The 19,896-nt window shown below is 53.0% G+C and overlaps 1 protein-coding gene across 3 annotated transcripts in view; it reads right to left on the reverse strand.

The window, feature by feature from the left end:
- The window catches only part of CNTFR (ciliary neurotrophic factor receptor), a 212,554-nt gene that overhangs the window by 145,995 nt on the left and 46,663 nt on the right, over positions 1–19,896 (reverse strand). For all 3 annotated transcript variants that reach the window (XM_054186256.1, XM_054186257.1, XM_054186258.1), the window contains exon 2: positions 11,831–11,935. The gene's annotated coding sequence lies outside the window, so the exon portion shown is untranslated. The remainder of the gene's footprint in view (positions 1–11,830; positions 11,936–19,896) is intronic.

Below are 19,896 nucleotides of genomic sequence, written 5' to 3' on the forward strand. Positions count from 1 at the left end.
CATGTGGCACAGCTCCATTCGTGCCAATGGAGGCACGAAAGAGACGGAACAAGAAGTGAACCAGGGAAGGTGACAGCAAGAGGCAGCGAGGGAGGGAGAGCATTCACGGCAGGGGAGATCAAAGATGCTGGAGCCAAGCACAGGCTCCCTTGCATGAAGGGGGCTGGCGCATCCCGGCTGAGCCACTCCGGCTCCATCAAACCATCAGCTGGAACAGAGTCCACTGTCTGAGCTGAGAAAGGGTGCTGGCTTCTCTCTGGGGTGGCGATAACTGGGATGAGAAGGCAATGCCACTCCCAGGCAGGCAGGAGCCTGGAACCTCCCTTGCCCCCAAAGCCTTTCCTCCTCCTCTGTCCTGCGAAGGGACCAACCTTGAAAATCCCTCCTCTCCATCTATCTGGTGAGATAGTCCTTAGAGGCCCCTCCAAAAATTAAGATTGACCCAAAAGCAGGCAGCATGGCTGGATAAGGTTACTCTAGGGCTGCAAGTGAAGAAGAGGCTAGAAGAGGGGGGACAGAGGGCTGCATCGTCTCGCTGCTGTCCACACACCCCATATCTCCCTTCCTACTGCCCCCCTGACCCAAGGCTGGACCACTCCTCACTGACCATGCACCTGGATCAGTCAGCATCACTTCCCCAGCAAGCCATCTCCACCATAATTTTCTTTCCTCATCCACCACTGTAAACAGGGATTAGGAGTAAAGATACTGGGCTAAGCCTCTGCTGCAGATTAACTTGCACCTTGTCCTCAGTGACAATGCAAGTGCCAGACATCTGTCCTTGTCCTGTGGCAGGCCTCAAACATGCCTCCCTGCGTTGCCATAAGACTTTCAGAGAGATGCTCTGAGACATGCGCCTCTGCCCAACCTCAGCAAGCTGTCCCAGGCCCTCCTTGAGCTCCCTGCAAAAAAAGCAAGGAAGCAGAAGTATTCTGCTGTGTCCCTGCAAGCTAGCGGAGACAGAAGCTGCTATGCAACCTGCTGGCATCAGGGGAAAGACGAGCACCGGAGAACCAGCCGCATCCCGAGGGGTACAGCATCACACCCGACGCCCCGGGGGGGGAATTCGCATACCCGCTGCCAAGCAGCACGGTCAGATTCACCGCCTGGTGATGCCAAGCGGAGGAAGGATGCTCCCAGCCCACAGAAGGCACAACCAAGCCCTAGTCTGCAGCCAAACTGCCCAGGTGCTCTGGCTTCTCGCCCCAAAACCAGGAGACCCTTTGGCAGAGCCATGGGCTTGGGAAGACGGTGCCTGCGCAAGCGTTAAGAGACAGGGATGCTTTTGTTTACAGGCCGCTGGCAATGGCGCTGCACACCCCGCATCCTCCCCCAGCCAGGAGCGAGCTCCAAGAAAGGAAATTACACGAGCCAGAAGGTTTGATGGAATGAGCCCATTGGGCGGCTTGAAGATAGCTATTAATGGAGAGCTTTCTCTAATTGCTTTTGTATAATCTGGGGCTGCTAGGCGGAACTGGGTAATAAATGAAATCCAATTACATTTTCTCTCAGTATTTATTTTATTAAGTAGAATTCATCAGCTGATGAAGGGCCCCTCGAGGTAATGGCTCATGACCTAGTGGAAGGCACTTTTTTTATTATTATTATTTTCCCCACTTGGGGAAGCAGATAATTCAGTTCCCCAGTAAATGCAGACTGCTCCCCCCACACAGTGGCAAGGTCCCAGGGAAAGGGGGGATCCTGCAGTGTGCCCAGCACCCACACTGTCCTTCCAAGCGGCATCCCTGCTCTGACTGCTGGAGTCCTAATGAGCACAACGGGTGATTGAACCTCCGCTTCGGAGTACCAGCCAAAATGGAGATGGATCTACAGTGTGCAGCTTGCACGGCGTGCTCCAGAGGGATGCAGCAGGGATTAGTCCCACTGTCACTACTACATCAGGAAGAATCAGTCTTGGTCCACAGCTGCTTTCCTGGAAGCCGCAGATACTGGTGCCAGCGCTGCTTCCCTGGGATGGGTCTCTGCTGCATGGGGCTCTCAGACTTTGGGGTCCATTCAGGACTACGACTGAAGAGCCCGTGAAAACCATCAACTCAGATCCATCACACCCAGCCCTGTGCTCCACCGCGTCCATGAAGTCCAGTCTTGTATCGCTCTGTAACATGGCACCCTCACCCACCACTTGCTGGTGGTTTGAGACGCGGTTGCTGGTGGTATAGACCAAGTTGCTTCCACAAATGCTGCCCAGAGAGGCCACCGAAAACACTGGTCTTGCATGGAGGTGCCCAGCCAAGCCTCACGCCACTGCTCGCAGGGTGGTGCCAGCAGGCAAGGCATGCCATGATGTCCGCTGCTGGCACCGCTGCAAGGGACTCGGTTGCCAAGCAGGGTTTGATGGAAGCCGTGGCGCTGCTGGAGCACAGATCCCAGTACACAGTCCCTTCTTTGGGGGGCGTGAGGCAGCAAAACCCAGCCCGTGTCAGGATGGTTTGCTCCAAGTGCATCCATCGGAGCTCCAGCCAGCATCCCTGTGGAGCAGGGCTGGCAACCACGGTGCAAGACCCTTCCTCCTCCCTCCCTCCACATCAAAAAGCAGCAACGGGGCTGGGGTTTGCCAGGCAAACATGGGGTCTGGTGCGGCATTGCTGCCCTTCTGCTGGAGCCCACAGCGAGGGCTCCTCCAGCGCGAGCAGGCAGGACACCTCACAAGGATCTTGCGATTGGCTGCTGGACTCTTCACCATCCCTCTCCCCATCCAGATATTGACTGACGCTCGCCCCTCGCTCCTAAACCCAGCGCTGACAGCCGCGGCTTGCCCAGCCTTCACTGCCATCTTGTCATACAAGCAATTTATCACCCGCCAGTGAGCGCTCATTACAGAAGACAGACTCCAGCGTCCATTAATTAATGGGAAATACTTAGAGAGGCACATACACATGCACAAATCTGTCTGAGCAGTTTCCTACAGCACCCACCGCGGGTGTATCCACACGCTGCAAGAGCGAGCACAGGGGCTGGGAGCCGCAGCAGAGGTAGCCAGCAACAGCCAGGCTGAAAACAAAGAAGAATCAACACTAGAGAGGAAAAAAAACAGCCATGGAGATGTTAGAGTAGCATGGTTTTATCCCTGAATTAATAAGAAACTACTCAGTTTAAGGCATCAAAAAAAAAGGGTGATGATTCAAGAACAGGGGGGCGAGCAAGCCGTGTCCCAGCTGCTGAGGCTTTGTGGTGGAGGTTACTCCACAGGACACCTCCAAAGGGCTTGCACGCTCTTTTGCTGCAGAAAGAGCTAAACACTTCGCCTAACCTTGCATGGGGGATGAGGTGTTGCTGGCCTCTGTCCCCCCCACAAGCCTTCCAAGGGCCCGGCAAGGCAGGATAAGCCCAGTCCCCCGGCGCAGGAGCAAAGCCGGGGGTCTTACAGAGCTGCCCCTCCGCAGCCGTACACCTCCCGGCCCCCAGCTCAGCAACACCGACCGAAAGCCCGCCAGCCCCCGAGCCTTTCACACCGCTGGGGGAACTAAAAATAAACGAAGCGCGGGTTCGCAGGGAGTCAGCGCCAGGTTTAAGAAGTGCCACGTTTCCGCTGCTTCGCTGCAGAAGCCAGGCACAGAGGGCGAGGGAAAAGGGTTTCAGAGGGATCTTCTGAAACTCGGCTGGCTTCTTGATTCGGGAAGAAAACCTAAAACTGGTTTGAAAGGAGATCTAAACATCGTGTCAAAACCCAGCGCTTGATCTTTTTCACAAGTGGGCTTTCGCTTTCTTCTGCTGAGGCTATTTGCCAAGCACAACACAGAAACACAAGCTATTCCCGTTGATCCAAAAGTCTTTTTCACCAAATAATCCATCCATCTGAAATCTTTTTGCCCAGCTCTGCTGTAGAAGCTATCTGCTCACAGCAGCCCAGGATTTATGCTCAAATGAGCATTTGTGACTAACAGACAGACTAGATTCATAGTGAAATGCATCATCAATAAATCAGTCAATCACTTCACCTGCCCCCTGTGCAAGGCTGAAGTCTCGAGTAACTACTCAGCACTTTGTCAACCTTTACTCCAGCAAAGTCTGGGTAAGAGACCTCAGGATTTAGCCTATTGATTGCTTACTATTGTTTGTGATGCCCTGCGTGCGTTAGACATGCTCCCTTCAAGCAAGATTAAATACCTGGTTTATGGCATTGGGATTCAAGGGAAATTATCTTTTACAAGCACGGGAAGAGACAAGGCAAATTGCCTTGTGCAGTGGTCCATCGTGGTGCAAAGGCGACCTGAACCCCCTCCCTCTTGCTGCCAGGGAGAGCAGCACACGGCAGTGCCGGCTCTCTCCTGGTGTAGGGAGCCCCACAGCTCTAGCACATTTCTGCTAGTTAAACGCAATTTTGGCTAGGGCTCCAGAGCCTCTGCGGATCTCAGCTCCTCCGGTAGCGTTTTGTTGCAAGAACAATAGAGTGACAGCTCCTTGGCAGCTTTAAGTAGCATCCCCAGCTCAAAGGCAGCCTTAATACCTCCGCTGATCTTGAGCCTTTCAGTTTTTACACTCGTTTGAAGTTAAGCTGATCTAACTTGGGTGAGTGGGCGCAGACGGAGCCGCTCAACCAAAGACGAAGCATGTGGGAGCGGGGCTGCCGCAGACGCTCGGCAGCAAAGCGGACGCCCCTCTGCCCAAAGCACAGTGCCTGTCCCCCATGCACCGTCACTTATATTGAGTGTATTAATATCAATGGACATAAGTAACCGTCCTGTCCCACCAAAGGGCAAGCCTGGGACATTTCGACCCACCCCACAATCACAAAGCAAGGAAATATTAGCCCTCTGAATGCTGCCCACCCTCTCAGCACCTCCCTCCCTCTACCAAGCTGGCAGAAAAATTGGTGCCACTAGCCTTCAGCTTCCAGATCCGAGTCTGATGTCCAAACGAAGCCAGGAGATGACCCGACTGTCCCTGCAGCACACAGGCAGAGCACTGAAAACCAAACTGAGAAAACAAGACTGCAAATAACTTTCTCAGGGGAGTCCCGGTGCTCCTGAGACTTGCCTAGAGCGGCCCTGACTCCAGCACCGCTGGTGCCATGGTTGGGATGACAACAAGACCTCAGCCAGCCCAAGATGAGAGTTTGCTGCTTCTCACCTCTGAGGAGCTGGATTTGTCTTCTGCTCTGTATGGCACAGGTCACTTCAGGGTTTTACTGATTTCTGGTGCGGAGGCAAGCACAGGGACACCACCACCTCCCCAGGCACCTCTACCATGGGCTGAACATAGCTAGGGCTGAAGGGTGCTTAGAAGGAAGATAAAGTCTCACTTTCTGAGGATGCTTCTCCCCGCTGACACTACCCAGCACACAGGGAAGAACATTTAGCAACTGAAAACCTGCAATTCCCCCAGCAAAAAGCAGCCTGCAGAAGAACCTAGGGACTTGGCGGGGCGGGGGGGCGCGGTGAAGAGGAAAAAAAAAAAATTAAAATAAACCCAAGGATTTACAGCATCCAAACTCAGCCCACCGTCCGCTCCCCCGACCTTGCGGCATGCCCGTGTGCCGGAGATGGCACACCGATTCCCAGGCTTCACCCACGCATCCCGCTGCAAGGCAAGCTGATTTCTGACGCTCGTCCCACCTCCCGCCTTGCTTTATTTCTGCCTGGTGCCCAGCCTCCCCCTCTCCTCTGGGTACTTTTCCTGCTGCCGTTTGTTCCTGTCCTTTACAGCTCTGCCTGCTGTCACTCGCGTAACCTTGCCTGTTTGGTAATTTGTGGCAATAAAGTGTCACTGTGGGGAAAAAATACAGCGTCGCAGCGGCATATAAATCTCTGATCCATAAATTGTGCTGGCCCCCACGTGCATGCCCCTCCTTTTCGATGTAAAGTGCAACAATTTAGGGCAAGAGGAAGAAAAAAAGAGCTGGTAATATGTGATCTTGCTGAAAGGCAACACTGAGCCGTCCTCGTTAGGGGCTGTAACGAATGCTGAGGGGCTGCTGTGTGCTGTAAATTGCCCTGGAGACATGGGGTCTCAGTGGAGGCTTCCTAGAGCTATCCTGAGCTTAAAAAGAGTCATCCTAAAGGGAAAAATAACAAAATACACATTGCTAAGGGGTGCCATCAGTGCTGCAGTCTCCTCCCCTATGAATAGCCCTGCTGGTGCTAAGCAAACATGACCCCCGGGAGCACCGTGGCTATGGAAGGGATCCAGGTGTGTGTGCCCAGCTGAGACCCTCGCTCCTCTTCCCACCCAGACGTGGGATCCTGCCCATCTCCATCACAGCCAAACAGCTCCTCCGGGGGATCCCCACCAGCACCCACTCCCCTCGGGCACTAAGGGGGACCACATTTGTGGACCCACAGTCCCCAGCTCTACAGCACAAAGCATTGAGTATCCACTGCCGAGGTCCTCCAGGAGCCACAAGACAGCCGTGACACCATCTGAAATGTTTTCAGAGGGAGCACAGTCCCTCTTGCTGATGGTTGTTTCTTTTAGTTGGAAAACACTGCTTGCCTCCATCAGAGCCCTCATTTACTGAATGATCATCTCAGCATCCCGGGGCAGCTATAAAAAGTCACCTCCAGCACTACTGCTGCCTCTCTCCCGAGCCACGGCTCCTAAGCCAGACCCAGTAGACAGTCCCTCTCCCACACCCACAGTCCTCAGCGCATTGGGGTCTCATCCACCACCCACCGCATGGAACAGCAGGAAGCCTTGCATTAAAGCCTTCTCCTGACACTGACATCTTTCTTGACATCTATGGCCCACCTGAGCAGCTAAGTAACACTCCTGTGAATATAAACAAGCGGGGGAAAGTGCATTCACTAGACAGATAGCTTGGGGAAGTGTCATCACTCGCTGAAAGCCCATATGTGGTTTTGTAACAAAGGTATTTGCTTCCTGTCTTGCCCACTCGTCAGAGGAATATATGAGCGGAGCTAAGCAGCACCCTGGAGACAGACTAAAACCAAGCAGAGCGCAAGGGATGAGCGGAGCTCATCGTGTTCTGCAGGAGCCGTGCAGATGAACACATTATAAACACCCTTGGGAAGAGAAATCTCCTTTCTCCCAGGATCAGGTATGGCACGCAGCCAGAAGCCATCATGCAATTATCCTGCACCGGATCAAGAGGACATGTCAAAAAAAGCTAAAAAAGTCAGGTTTTTGTCCCCAAACCTGCCCATGGACAACTCCTTCCCCCCTTCAGCCACAATCCACCAAAGCCTGTAAAAAACCACGCTTCTTGTGAAATCCCCAGCCCACTGCCACGGTGTGGTGCAGGGCGTGGGCACAGGGACACGCACCTTGTGCCAGCGTGGGTCCCAGCAGGCAGCTGCCTGCAGCTCCCACAGCGCTCGGACTGCATCAAGATTCTGCTCCTAGTTTTGGGAGAACCAGCACAAGACCCATGTTCATTAACCGGAGCAAATTCGTCAGGGGCCACTGAGATGGACAGGGGAGTTGTTGAGAAGACTGAGACGGGCTTTCTGCAGCAACACGTAGCAACAGGAAGAGTGACAGTGGGCAGCAGCTGAAACAAAAGGTTCCCACTAGATGCAAGGAGAAACTTTTTGCCCCTCGAGAGCCCACCAGCACTGGCGGAGTGGCCCAAACAATATATGCTCTTTATATACACAGAGGCTTTCAGGAGCAGGCTGGATAAAGCCCCGAGCAGCCATGTCCAATTTCAGACTCGTGCTCAGTGCAGAGTTTCTGCTGGACTTGAGACCTCTGAGGTCCCTTCCAAACTGGATGGTTTTGCAAGTCTGTGGCTGCAATGTCGCATCAGGCCACTGCTTCCCAGGGTCATAACTGAGGGAAAACCAGCACATCACCTTTAATGACAACACTCAAAGCTGGAGAGTATGAAGCCTTTGCCCTTCTCCTATTCCCAGTTTCATGACTATTGCGACAGAGCAAGGTATGCAAGGAAATGAAGAGCAGCTCTACCATATGAGCACAGGCACTCCTTCATGCCAGGAAATGAATCTGGAGTTGGTAACCCATTTCACCCCATCCTTTCTAACCATGCCCTCAAAAACCATATGCTCCCTGAAGACGTATGTGCACATTCACTACAAGACCTGCACTAACTTGGCCGGAGGAACAACTCCAAACATGCAATTTGCACAGCTGGTGCTCATTCAGATGTCCTTGATATCATTTGATGAACGAGGAGAATGCATGACATGCAACATGGCAGTGACCACAGGTTGCTGCTTGGGAGGTTTAGGATAAACAGTAGGAAAAACCTCTTTGCTGGGAGTGTGGCACAGCTGAGAGCCAGCTACCGCAGGAGATGGGGGCGTCCATGCTTAAGCTGTGAACGCTCAGCTAAACAGCTGCACTGGTCTGATGTAGCATCGGTGCCATTTCTGCTCTGGAGACCTCTGAGGTCCCTGTGGGACGATGAAGATGCAAGAACAAGATTAAGATTGCTGTACCATTATGGGCTGTGCCTGGAGGGGAGGCACCTAAGCCAGAAGGTAGAACAGACTCCTTCAGAACCAAACACTGCTAAACACTCAAAACCTGCATCACCAAGTGACAGCAGCAGAGCTTTGGCAAGACATCTGTCCGTCTATAAATAGAGCTCAACCGTGTGTCCTTATCGCAGGGCTTTGATGCGTTTGGGGAGAGTATTTTTTCCCCTTTGCCGCCGAGTCCCAGGCAGCACAGATAATGGGCTTGAATCGATCCAGCTCAAGTATTACTAAACTTCCTACCACCATGGCAGCACGCCAGCCTCAAATAGGACAAGAGAACATGTGTCTGTTCAGAGCCAACCACAAGAAGGCAGAAAATTGCTTTAGACTTTAAAAAAAACAGGTGCTTTTTGCAGATTTGTAGATCAATCTACAATGTATTTTAGAGGTTTAAGAAAGTCAATAGAAACAAGATATATCATTGCTGCACAAGAACCCGAGAAGTTGTATTTCTGTTTATGCTGTTACTAGCGCTCCAACCGCAGGCTCATTGTCCTGCTGCTCCCTGCCGCGGTCCCACATCACTCCTTCTCCGGCAGCAGAGTCGAGGGAAGGGGCTCCCTCCACTGCTGCAGTTCACCACCCTGTGGGTTTTTCCAGGACAACTTAGCCCTGGGGCTGGTTGGGGTCTGAGATACCCTAAAAGCATCACCACCGCACCTCCTTGCAACAAGACGACGCAGGGGCTGCTGGCAGTGTCCAGGCTGACCTCCTACAGTCTGGGGCTCATCTCCTCACGTCTCTGTCCATGTGGGCTCAGCACACAAGTTTACTCAAGTCCCTTGGGATGCTCCAGGCAGCACTGAGATGATCCCCTTGGGATTCATGGATCAACCTGGTGCTGCTCCAGACCCATGCAGGGCAGCAGCCTGCCCTCTCTGCAATCTCATCCCCAGAGATGTGACAAGCCGGTCCCCACCATACCTCTTGCATCATCGTGGCACGACTTGGGAGAGGCCTTGCACGAACACCCTTGCAAGTCCTTTGACACCACCCCCCTTCCCCCAGCTCCACCGCAGAGCACTACAAAGCATATTCAGAATTTTTCTCCCTCTTTTTTATTACTATTAAGTGAGCCACATGACATGCCTTATCAAACCAGAGCTAAATCACGCCTGCCTCTCCCTAGATCCTGTGTAATGCGTCAGCCATTAAACATGCAATTAGCCTGCATTTATAAATCCGTAAGAGGCTCTCGCCGGCCATCCATCGCTCACGGGCAGGACCGCTCGCATCCCTCCGGTGGGGCCTGTCCTAATGAGCCACCAGGAAGCGGATCCAACTGGAACCGGCCACATCCATTTCCCAGCCTCCACAAGGCACAAAAAGCATCACCTAGCTTCCACCCTCTGCCTCACAGGAGGAAGGATAACGTGTGTGTCTGGACTGGAAAGAGTTGGCTGCACGCCCTTGGTGAACGAGGAAAGCCCCTGTGCTGCGGGATGCCCTGCTCCAGCCATCGCTCTGCCCCAGAGCCCAGTTGGGCATAGGAAAAGAGGTCAGGATGCAACATGGGAAGCAGAAACCGACCTTCTACCCTCCCTACAAGGCTAAAGCACGTGCAAACGCCTGCCACACGTGCCACCCGAACCACGTTGATGCTCCCTTTGGGAGCAAACTCGGGTGAAGAAGCCCACGGCAGGGCACGGACCGGCATCTGGGGCAACAAGGCTGGCCCCTTCCCACCTCTCTGCCAGGCTCCAGCTACTCCAACAGCACTGCAACAGGGTTGGACTTTCATTCCTCCACTGCCGCGTACGAGCAGGCGCCAGGGGACGTATCATTCAGCAAAGCCGAGGAAGAAACAAGCAGCGTTAACCGTTAGCATGTGTGTACGGAGACCCCTCATAAACTCTTTTTTTCCCTTACTCCCATCTGCTTTGCTCTGGGCCACTAAATCCAATTCAGCAGCACTCAGAGCTTGTACTGAAGCTGCGACACATTTGTCAGATCCCTGACTAGACCCATGGCTAATTTTACAACGCTAATTTATCTCACCATATTATATCGCTTTCATTTCATCCCGCCGGATCCCATTACTGCCAGTGTACCTTGTAGCCGGCATGTAACAGTAATTGGTATTATTAGCAACGTACCCTCCTCGAGCTGCTCTATTTGCAGAGCTGCGAGGAGTCCCATGGGTGAGCCGGTCCACGCCGACGATAGGGAGGGAAGGGGTCCTTATCCCATGCCACTCCACGGATGTCACCACCAGGCAATATCAAGGGCAAGGTTTTGCTTCTGCAGAGCATCTCTGTACCCAGGACCACAGCCTGCCCCCCACTGTGGCTCCACCAGGTGCTGCCCACCCCTGCAGTCCCTTAACCTTGAGCTTTATAACTCCAGAGCCCGTGTTCAGCCTTGAACACAGGGAGTACTTTTGTCCTTGCCCGTGGCTCAGAGGATACAGGACTTTGCCAATCCAGGGTGAAAGGGGCTGCACAACATCCCTGGGAAGCACGATGTGAGGGGAGAGGGCAGGGGAGCCACACAGGGAAAATTCATGACACTTCATGCACTTTTGGCCAACCGTTTCTCCTCTTTGGTGTTAGCTCTTGCTTTTCCAAGATCAATGTAATTAAAGCCATGCAGTTGTAGCTAAGTGGGAGGCTGCACTAGTCAAACGTCGACAATTCCCACTTAAGATGTCCTTGCCTGGCATTTAGAGACTTGTTAAATTTTAATTCATCATTTTCATTCCTGAAGCACCGGCTTCCCCAGCATGGCTCCGCAGGGTCTGCGTCCCCAAATGCAGTAGCCCAATCCAGAGGCCCCTTCCCTGATCCACCAGGGTCCCCATGTCTTGGAGAAGATGACCCCAAACCTCTCCTCAAGAAACGCGATGTTATCACAGCCCCATACAAAGCCCATGGGCAACAGGTCTCAGAGGTGGAGCAACCCCTTAACCATGTCTGGTGATGTTGGTGGTCTCCTTAGGAGATGCAGCCCTTTTCAGCTGAGCAGAGCTTGAAGTTGTGCTTGTCTGTGAGAGGTGGCACCTCTACCTCCCACCACAAAGCAGGGCTGGGTGACACTTACCTGCTCCAGAGTAGTTCAGCCACCGCAGGACCTCTGCTACCCCAGTTAGATCCAAGCCGCCAGAAGGGCTTTCAAGCAGGAGGACTCTCTATGGAGAAGCCTTCCATGTGCAGTCCACAACATGCATTTTCCAAGCTGTTCATCCAAACCTGTCCCTCTACAACCTAAATAACCCCTGTCAGCATCTTCCTTCTTTGCACAGCAGCCATGGGGCTGCTCATGCAGCAGAGCCAGGAGCAGCCTTTTGCCATACTTTAGTAAATGCCGCCCTAGACAAAAGACACATGGTCTGCAGCCCCACCACAGCCCAGAGCACACCAAACAAGGAAGAACCGAGTGAGCACGCGCTTTAATCCACCTCTTACCTCTCCACCAGTCCAGAGTCCTTGGGGCGTCCCCAATTTCTCATCAACGCCCAGAGGATTCTTCTGGCTGCTTGACCGACCCTCACCGCTCAGATCTGGGATTTTCTTCAATAAAACAGAAGAGACAACCTGTCAGGCTACCAGGTGGAGCTCTGCCGTCACCCCGGGTTTAGGAAACAACCGAAGGAGAGGGGGGCATCTGTTTTCCAGCCCTGACAGCTGGGGGTAACTGGTGTAAACATGAAGCTAGTTTAGATGAAGAGCCCTCCCACATGAGCATCACAGTCCAGCCCCAAAGCACGCATTTGCTTAATTATTTCGATTTAGAGACATGAAAGGGGAGAGGGGAAAAAGGAAAAAATACAGCAGCTTGGGGCATCTCTGATCCTCTTTAAAGACCGACAGCAATGCTCCCCAGCCAAAACAGCATAGCAGCACTAAAACGTCAGCCCAGCACCAAGGCATTTGCCCACGAGGTCTTGCGCTGCCTAAGCCCTAATCCTGCAAAGCCTCACACACGTGTTAAACTGTGCAGGGAGAGGCCAATCCGACTGAACCCGGGAGTGTGAAGAGGAAAGCACGCACGTACGGCTTTGCAGCACGGACACCGAGGACTGGAAAGGGGAGAGAGAGACTTTCTGTGCTACGTCTGACACGCTGCCTAGTGAGATGGAGTCCGAGGCGTTACGGTAACCAGCAGTGCCTTCAGTTAGAGCAGCAAATATGCTTTTTGTGTTAGACAAACAAATTATCAGTCGCGATCCACACTCATTATCTAGCTCTTGTGGCTGAGCTCGTGTTGTTCTCCCTTCCTTTTTAAATGCTTTGAGGAGAAAAGAAAAAAAAAAGTCTCATGGTTCTGCATTATTAAAAATGAAAAATAGGAGCCAAACTCCACTGGCAAGAGGAAAGTCTGGGAGTCGCTCCTGCGGAGACGCTTTCCCAAGGGCGACAGCAACTCCAAGCCTGGAACACCATGTGCTTTAATTAGCACCCGACCCCGAAACCCATGAGCTTTGCCAGAGCCCTCCCTGGGACCCCATCCAAAGCCTGGGCGAGTCAGCGGGAGGATGCTACAGAAACCCAAACTACAACCCCCACCCGCCTACAAAACGTAAATAAATAAATAAATACACACACATACACACACCCCAAACTCCACTGGGTGCCTGATGGAGAAACCCTCATTTGCAAAGTGCTGGGAAATAATTAAAAAGTTTTCCCAGGGCTTAAAAGGAGGGAAGCGGACCGTTTGTCATGCCGGCAGCGCATGGTGTGCCGCAATTTATCATGCTTGTCAGGTGTCAGCCACCAAGAAATTTAACTCCAGCTGCCCCGAGCCCAACACCCGCAACGCCCCGTCACTCAGGACCCGCTCTGCCAGGCACCCCTGAGCTGACAAGTGACTGGCAAGGAGGGGAGAGGGCTCCTCCCCACCCAGCCTCCCCTTGCTCCGCAATGCCAATGCAACTTCTGAGTTGCATTTTATTTATTTTTCACCCGCAGACGAAGCGGAACAGAGGAGACCAGGCTACAGCAAGAGTGGAGGCTCATCCGTCAGTCCCTGGCAGGGACCCGCCTGGGCTGTCACTCCAGCTTGGCAGGGGTAGGACAAGAGACATGGGTTTAGTACCCAGCGCCCTTGGGGAGGTTTTTGCAGCATCCTCTGCTCGAGCTGTAAGGACACGGCTCTCGCTAGGACAGTGAGTTATGCTGGGAACAAAGTGTAAAATCCCGACGCCTTGGCTGAGGGATGTCCTTGGAACCTGCTCATATGGAAAGAACTGACACCTCCTGCTGCCTTTGTGCCCCGTCCTGATGGGATGAGCCACCCCTGCCACGGGTCCAGCAGCACAGCTTTCCCCATGGAAGCCAAAGCGTGGATTTGCTTTTTAAGAACTCCAAATTGAGTTTGGAGGAGTTCAGCATGCCCAAAGTAGGTCACCAGCTGAAGGACCTGGCTCAGGGCACGAGCTACCACTGAGCCAGTGGGAAGATCCATGAGCTAGACTGCCCCAAAAAGAGGGGACAGCCTTGACCACCGCTCAGGCAGGCTCATGTACGGAGCAAATATCACCACCCACAGAGCAGGGAGGATTCCTGGGGGCAGGTCCCTTCTTGTGCCAGTCCTGTGCTCACCCCACATCGCTCAGGACTCGAGGTCCCAGCAGTGTCAGTCAGGATATTTCATCAGCGTGACACCTGCTTTAGAGGTCCTGGATGGGCCACCGCCCCCCCCCCCCCCCCCCCCCCGCCCCGAAATACTCTTCTTGTGTCCATTTCTGTAGCAACAGACTGAGTTAGGAGGGACCTGCAATTGTTGTGGTGCCAAAGCACTATTTAAACAAGTCCCTACAAAAACCCCGAAGGAAACCCAGCGCCCATTGCATGCTGCATGTCCCACGTGAATGCTACAGCAAGGGCTAAGGGATAACGGAAACACTTCTTGCAAAAAGAAGAAAGAAAAAAAAAAAAAAAGCCAAACACACAGCATTTGCCAAAAGTCTTTCCCCCCAGCACAAGCCAGGGCTCTGTCGATCAGGGATCAATGAGTTTTACTTGTACCAGCAGAAGGGTCCCACGGTTTCCCAGCAGCAAGGCATCCCCCGCCAGAGCCGGGGCGTAGGTTTTGCATTCGCATGTGCTCAAAGCAGCGTAGTTCCTGCCGTGGGAGCAGCACGGCCGCTACCTCCCTGCGCAGGCTATATATAATACACCCACACAGCAGCGTTTTTCGGAGGCTCGCAACTTGGCACGGGGAAGGTGGATTTTCGTGGCGTCAGCAGCAAGCAGATCCCTGACACCTGGCTGAAAACCTTCCCCAGAACTATCAGACCTGGTCTCACAGCGTAAAGGTACTGGAGTTTCTTCAGCACAACAATGGCAAGAATTTTTCTTTGTTGTTTTTTTTTGGTTTGTTTTTTTGGGGGTGTTTTGGGGTTTTTTTGTTTGTTTTTTTTTTTTTCTTAAACGGTGGATAAACTAATGCCTTTTTCTTCCCCAAACTGCATTCTGAGAGCAGCTTAAAACCCTCTTTGCTAAAATTTTCCAAAAAAATTCAGCCGGAGGCAGAGACATGTGAAGTTTCAGTCCAAATGGTTAAAGGCTGGCGTAGTTTCAAGCAACTGAAGACAGGGGCTTATAATCAGACGTGTCAGGCAACCTTAATTATATTATTTCCTGAAGGAAATAGTTTTCCCTGCCGAAGTCCAGAAGTTATTAAAAAAAGTTGACCTCACTGGAACCAATCAAGATGGAGACAAGAAGCCTGTGATGGATTTTTAAGGCAGGCGAGTTCACGCATCTGTATTTTCGGGGGTCCAGGATTTTAGGACAGGTGTTCCCAGAGGAGCCCTGGCCCTGATGCAGCCCCATGGCCGGGAGCCAGGATGCAGAGCCCCCTCCATCCACCTTCCCCAACACCCACCCTGGGGCAGGGGGGACAGGGGAGCCCCACGCGCCCGAGGAGGATGCTCGCCTGCGCCCGGATCGATTGCTTTGCCAACGCGAGCGGAGAAAAACAGCCGGCTGCTTTGTAGCTGTCAGGAGCACACAGGCTTTTTGTCCGTCTCTTCCCCTGCGCCCATAAATAAAAGTGACAGCAACTTTATTTAGGACTTCTTCCAGTTACGGGGGGATGGAAGAAAAGTGAAAAATGAAATCGTAGCGCAGCAAAAGTGGAGAGGGAGGATCCTGGAGGCACAGCTCGGGCTGTGCCACGGCTGCAGCAGCCTTTGCACCCCCAAAACCAGCACCTCCCCTTCCCCACCAGTGCACCCTTCCCCTCCGCCCTTCCAGTCAAAGAAACCCCATCCCACGAGCCCGTCTCCTGCTGCCTATCAACTTCCCAACTGGAGGGAGCCAGAGGTGGAATAACGGTATCTCCTTCCCTCCTGAAAGAGTCTAACAAATCCCCAAATAGTTCAGAGGATGAAGTCACCTGTTGCCCCAACACACAGGCAAAGCTTGTACTCATAGCATCAACAGCAGCCCCACAATGCAGCTCAGCCCTGAGCAGCTCTCCAGCGTGGCTGAGCGGCGAGCGCAGCATCTCCACCAGCCTCCAGCACCATGGGAGGTCCTGGCTGGACCTGGTTTTGCCTATAAGCTCCAAGGAGTCTTTTGCAACTGAGGAAAGACCTCCTTTGTATAAAAAAGCATGGAAAGAGACTCAAAAGGCAAAAGAGGAGGTGAAGACTGCTCTGTGAGAGGGCTGAGCACCCAGCAGAGCTACCCCCAGGCAATGCCCTGGCATGGGGGAGCACAGCCAGGGCTGAAGCATCCCAGGTCTGGTCTCCCCCCGCTGCCTGCAGTGTCACAGCAGTACAGCACCTCGTTTATCTCAACGGTATTGCAGCACAGAGAAAACACAAGCTTTGTTTCAACCTTCATCCTACGCCACGCGCAGGAATCCAGTCCCCAACAGGGGCTGCAGGGCTTGCGCCGTCCTGGAGCGAGGTGGACTCGTGACAACCACCTCCACCTGCACACAAACGCACTCAGGCGTGTACAATGAGACCCACCATCCCTGGGGATGGGCGCGTACCCCATCCGGAACAGTTCAGGGGGGGAAGCTGTGTGCAGCTCCCCGGGGAGAGAAGCTGCTAGTGACCTCATGGGTTCCTTCCACCACTGCCCTCTCCGCTGCTGTGAGTCAGAGATTAACGACAGGCCATTTGTCAGCACTGGTGGCATCATCGCCAATCTCATTTCTGAGCAGACATCTGACCTTGCTTGCATCCCCGTGACCCACGTTACCACACGGCTCCGGCAGCCTCCTGACAGCTCCCAGGGGACGCAACGCAAGGCAGGGGACTGGGCTGTGACACAGCCCCATCCTGACTCAGGATGCACCAGACAAGCCTTTCAGCTGCAGGATGAGTGGTGAGCGTTCGAAGGCTTGTCCCGCTGCCCTGCCCTTCTCCCAGTTGGTATCCCTTGCTGAGCTCTGATTAGGTTATCGAGAAGGGGGGTCTGTTGCCAAAGAGGAGGGCTCAGGCAAAGCCAGCCTTGCCTGAATCTCAGGAGGGGAGAGGAAAAAAAAAAAGAAGGGAAAAAAAAAGACATTTTTCTCATGTCTGCAGCATCCTGTGTCTCAGCGCTGTCTGTTGTAGCCCCCGGTAACCAGCCAGCTGGGGGTTTCAGTGTGCAGTACCGACTGCGGCCCTCAGACCTCCTCCACAGCCAACCATGATCCAGGCTGAATGTCAACCCAGATCTCACTCCATGAAGAAACCAGATACAATCCAGACACAGACCCACCCTGCATTTCTGAGCAGAGCTTGTACCTGTGTCCTGCAGAGCAGATGGGCTGTGCCACGGGGTCCAGCACCCCTCTGCCCCACACCAGACCGTGTTGCCACCGTACAAATCTATTGTGCAACTATCACCTGGACACCACGCACAGCTCTGGTGTCCTCACTCCTCAGAAATGGAGTTAGTGAGACTGCAAGAGGTACAGGGGAAGGGGAAAAACAGACTCTGCATCGGGGCACAGCAAGATTTTTCTCAACCAAGGAAGAGAGAGAGGGAAGGAGGAGGAGACAAGACTTAACCACAGGACCTCAGGCTAGACAAACCGTGTTAGCCAAACCAGGATGTTGACACAGTTCCTTGCTAAATGGCAGAAAACAAATTGTTTCAAGAGGAGCAGGGAAAATTCAAGAACAGGTCCTCTGACAAATCCTGGTCCCGGTGCGAGCTTTGCCTCAGCACAACCCTCAGCCTTTGACAGCCAGATGCTGGCAGGATGGCATCCCCACAGGGAGAGACCCGTCAGGATGGCTCTTCGTCTGCACTGAGTCAAGCCAGTCCCAGCTCTCGTACTTCTCATAAGAGGAACGAATTAAAATGATGTGGGACTGGGAAAAGACACACTCGGTTAAGATGAAGAAATCAGTGCCATTAAACATCATTAGAATAATATGCCCAGAAAGCTTCATAAAAGGAGATACCATATGATTGAATGCCCTCCAGACCCTCATTTCACACAGACCCAAAACACCAACTGAGAATCTCTTCTAACAGCCAACTCTTACAACTATCAGAAGGTTTTTTTGGTTTTGTTTTGTGGGTTGTTTTTTTCCTAAGGAGCTTTTTTGGGTTTGCAATTGAAATTACAATTCTTTTAGTTCCTGGGGGGGAAAAAAAAAAAAAAATAAAAAAAATCATTTTTCATTAAGCTGAAGCAAATGACATTTTTGCTTGTCAAAAATATTTGACACAACTCTGACAGACTCGACCAGACATATGAATAAAAGATTTAAGCCCGTCTGCTTCAGAGCTTAAGAAAAACCCGCTGTCAGTCCCACGCCAGGACAAGCTCTCTCCTATGGGTCACGCTGCCTGGGGGGCTGACAGCCCCGTCCTGGTGCTGGAGTGGGAGGGAGGGCAGGGACCAGCCACATCAGCCCACTCATCCCAGTAAAACCCCACCAGCCCACGTTATCCCTCGGCAGGCTGCCATCTCCAAGGCTGGATCAGGCTCCCCCCAGCTCAACAAGCAAACAGCCGGCTCCGGTGGCAGGGAGTTGAGGGGCATTGATCTCCTCCCTCTCCTGCCACCATCCGTATCCGATAACGGCATCGACCGGGAAGCACTGGTTGCTTTATTTCCTCAGCCACCCGGGCTGTGCATCAGCAGCCATCAGGCCTCCTTCCCCACCCGCCGTGTCAGCGGCACGGCCACAGACGCCGTGACAAGATGCAAAGAAGCGTCGAAGCCTATTTCGAAATCCTTCTATCCTATTCAAGCCAGAGAGGCTTATCTGCATGGATTTATACTGTTTGCCCCCAATATTTAGCTACTGAGCTGACTAATCTGTGTGCAAGAAAAACCCCGGTGGCTGAGCAATCTACATCATTCATCATTTAGATTAGCTATTGTCTTAATCCTCTTTAAACTACTGTATAATACATAAGGGAATGGATGTCCAATATGCTTGGGATGTGCAGAAAAAAGCCCAGGCTGAAGCTCAGAAACTTGGACGGAAGCTAGGATGACAGATCCTACCAAGCCACGGAAGACAAAGGAAACCTGTTGCACCCCCTGACAGCCGGTTTGACTTCTTCCTCCCTCCGTCCCAGCAGCCTCTAATTATTTCCTAGCCAGCCTCCTCAAGCAACACGTAGCTCCCCTGCCCTCTCCCCTCATCACAACCCCGTCACGAATGGGGGACCCCACACCATGCCAGCCCCATGCAATATGGTCATGCCAATGCTGCTGCCCCAAGGACGGGAGCCCTCGGGGAGCTGGGACATCCCAAGCCACCACCAGCCACATCCGTGCTGCTCTGGGAAAGGCAACGGCTTTGCACAGCCCCAGCGTGGGGCTTCGGGCCCTGCGTCGCAAACTGGCAGGCTCAGGTCAAGGATTAAGTCCGCTTCACTCTCCGGGATCACGCTGCGCATCACTGCGGCGCCCGGCAGGAGGACGAACAAAGAACAGGTTTCTTTACGGAAATAGCAAGGAGTTTGGGGGGAGAAGGAGGGGGTGCAACAAGGCAGTAGCAAATGAGGCTTTAGTTCGTTGCCTGCCAGAGCTGAGGGAGCTAATAAACAGACAGATGAGAGCTAAATTGTCTTCTGAACCTCTGTATCAGTATTCACATTACAGAGGCTGCTTCCAGCAATTCCAGCGTATTAATAATAAATGCTACATAATTACAGCAGGCTTGCTTTTGTCCTCTCTTCCTGTTTTCTGTCAATGTCTGCTTAACCCTGTGCAGCCCACAGCCGGCTCTCCACCGGCACCAGCCCCTCCACGGGCGGCACAGCCCTGGCACCACCGATGGGTGCCTCTCCCGTCTTCCTCCCGGGCTGGACACAGTGCAAAGGGAGGTGAAGGGAAGCTCAAAAGCTGATGCCAGTCCACAGTGATCACCTTCTACCTGTCAAAGCCGTGACGATGTTGCTGCAGGGCATGAAAAAGGAGTATTTGGGGCCTCGGAGGTAGCCCCAGGCTGGGATGAGCTGGGGACTGTGCAAATGCCGTCTCCAAAGCACAGAAGAGTTCCGAGTCACCGACAGCTTCTTAATAGGCAACAGGGTTTATGCCCTCTCTAGGT

The sequence above is a fragment of the Rissa tridactyla genome, chromosome Z (genome assembly GCF_028500815.1).
Source record: "Rissa tridactyla isolate bRisTri1 chromosome Z, bRisTri1.patW.cur.20221130, whole genome shotgun sequence".
Classification (NCBI taxonomy): domain Eukaryota; kingdom Metazoa; phylum Chordata; class Aves; order Charadriiformes; family Laridae; genus Rissa; species Rissa tridactyla.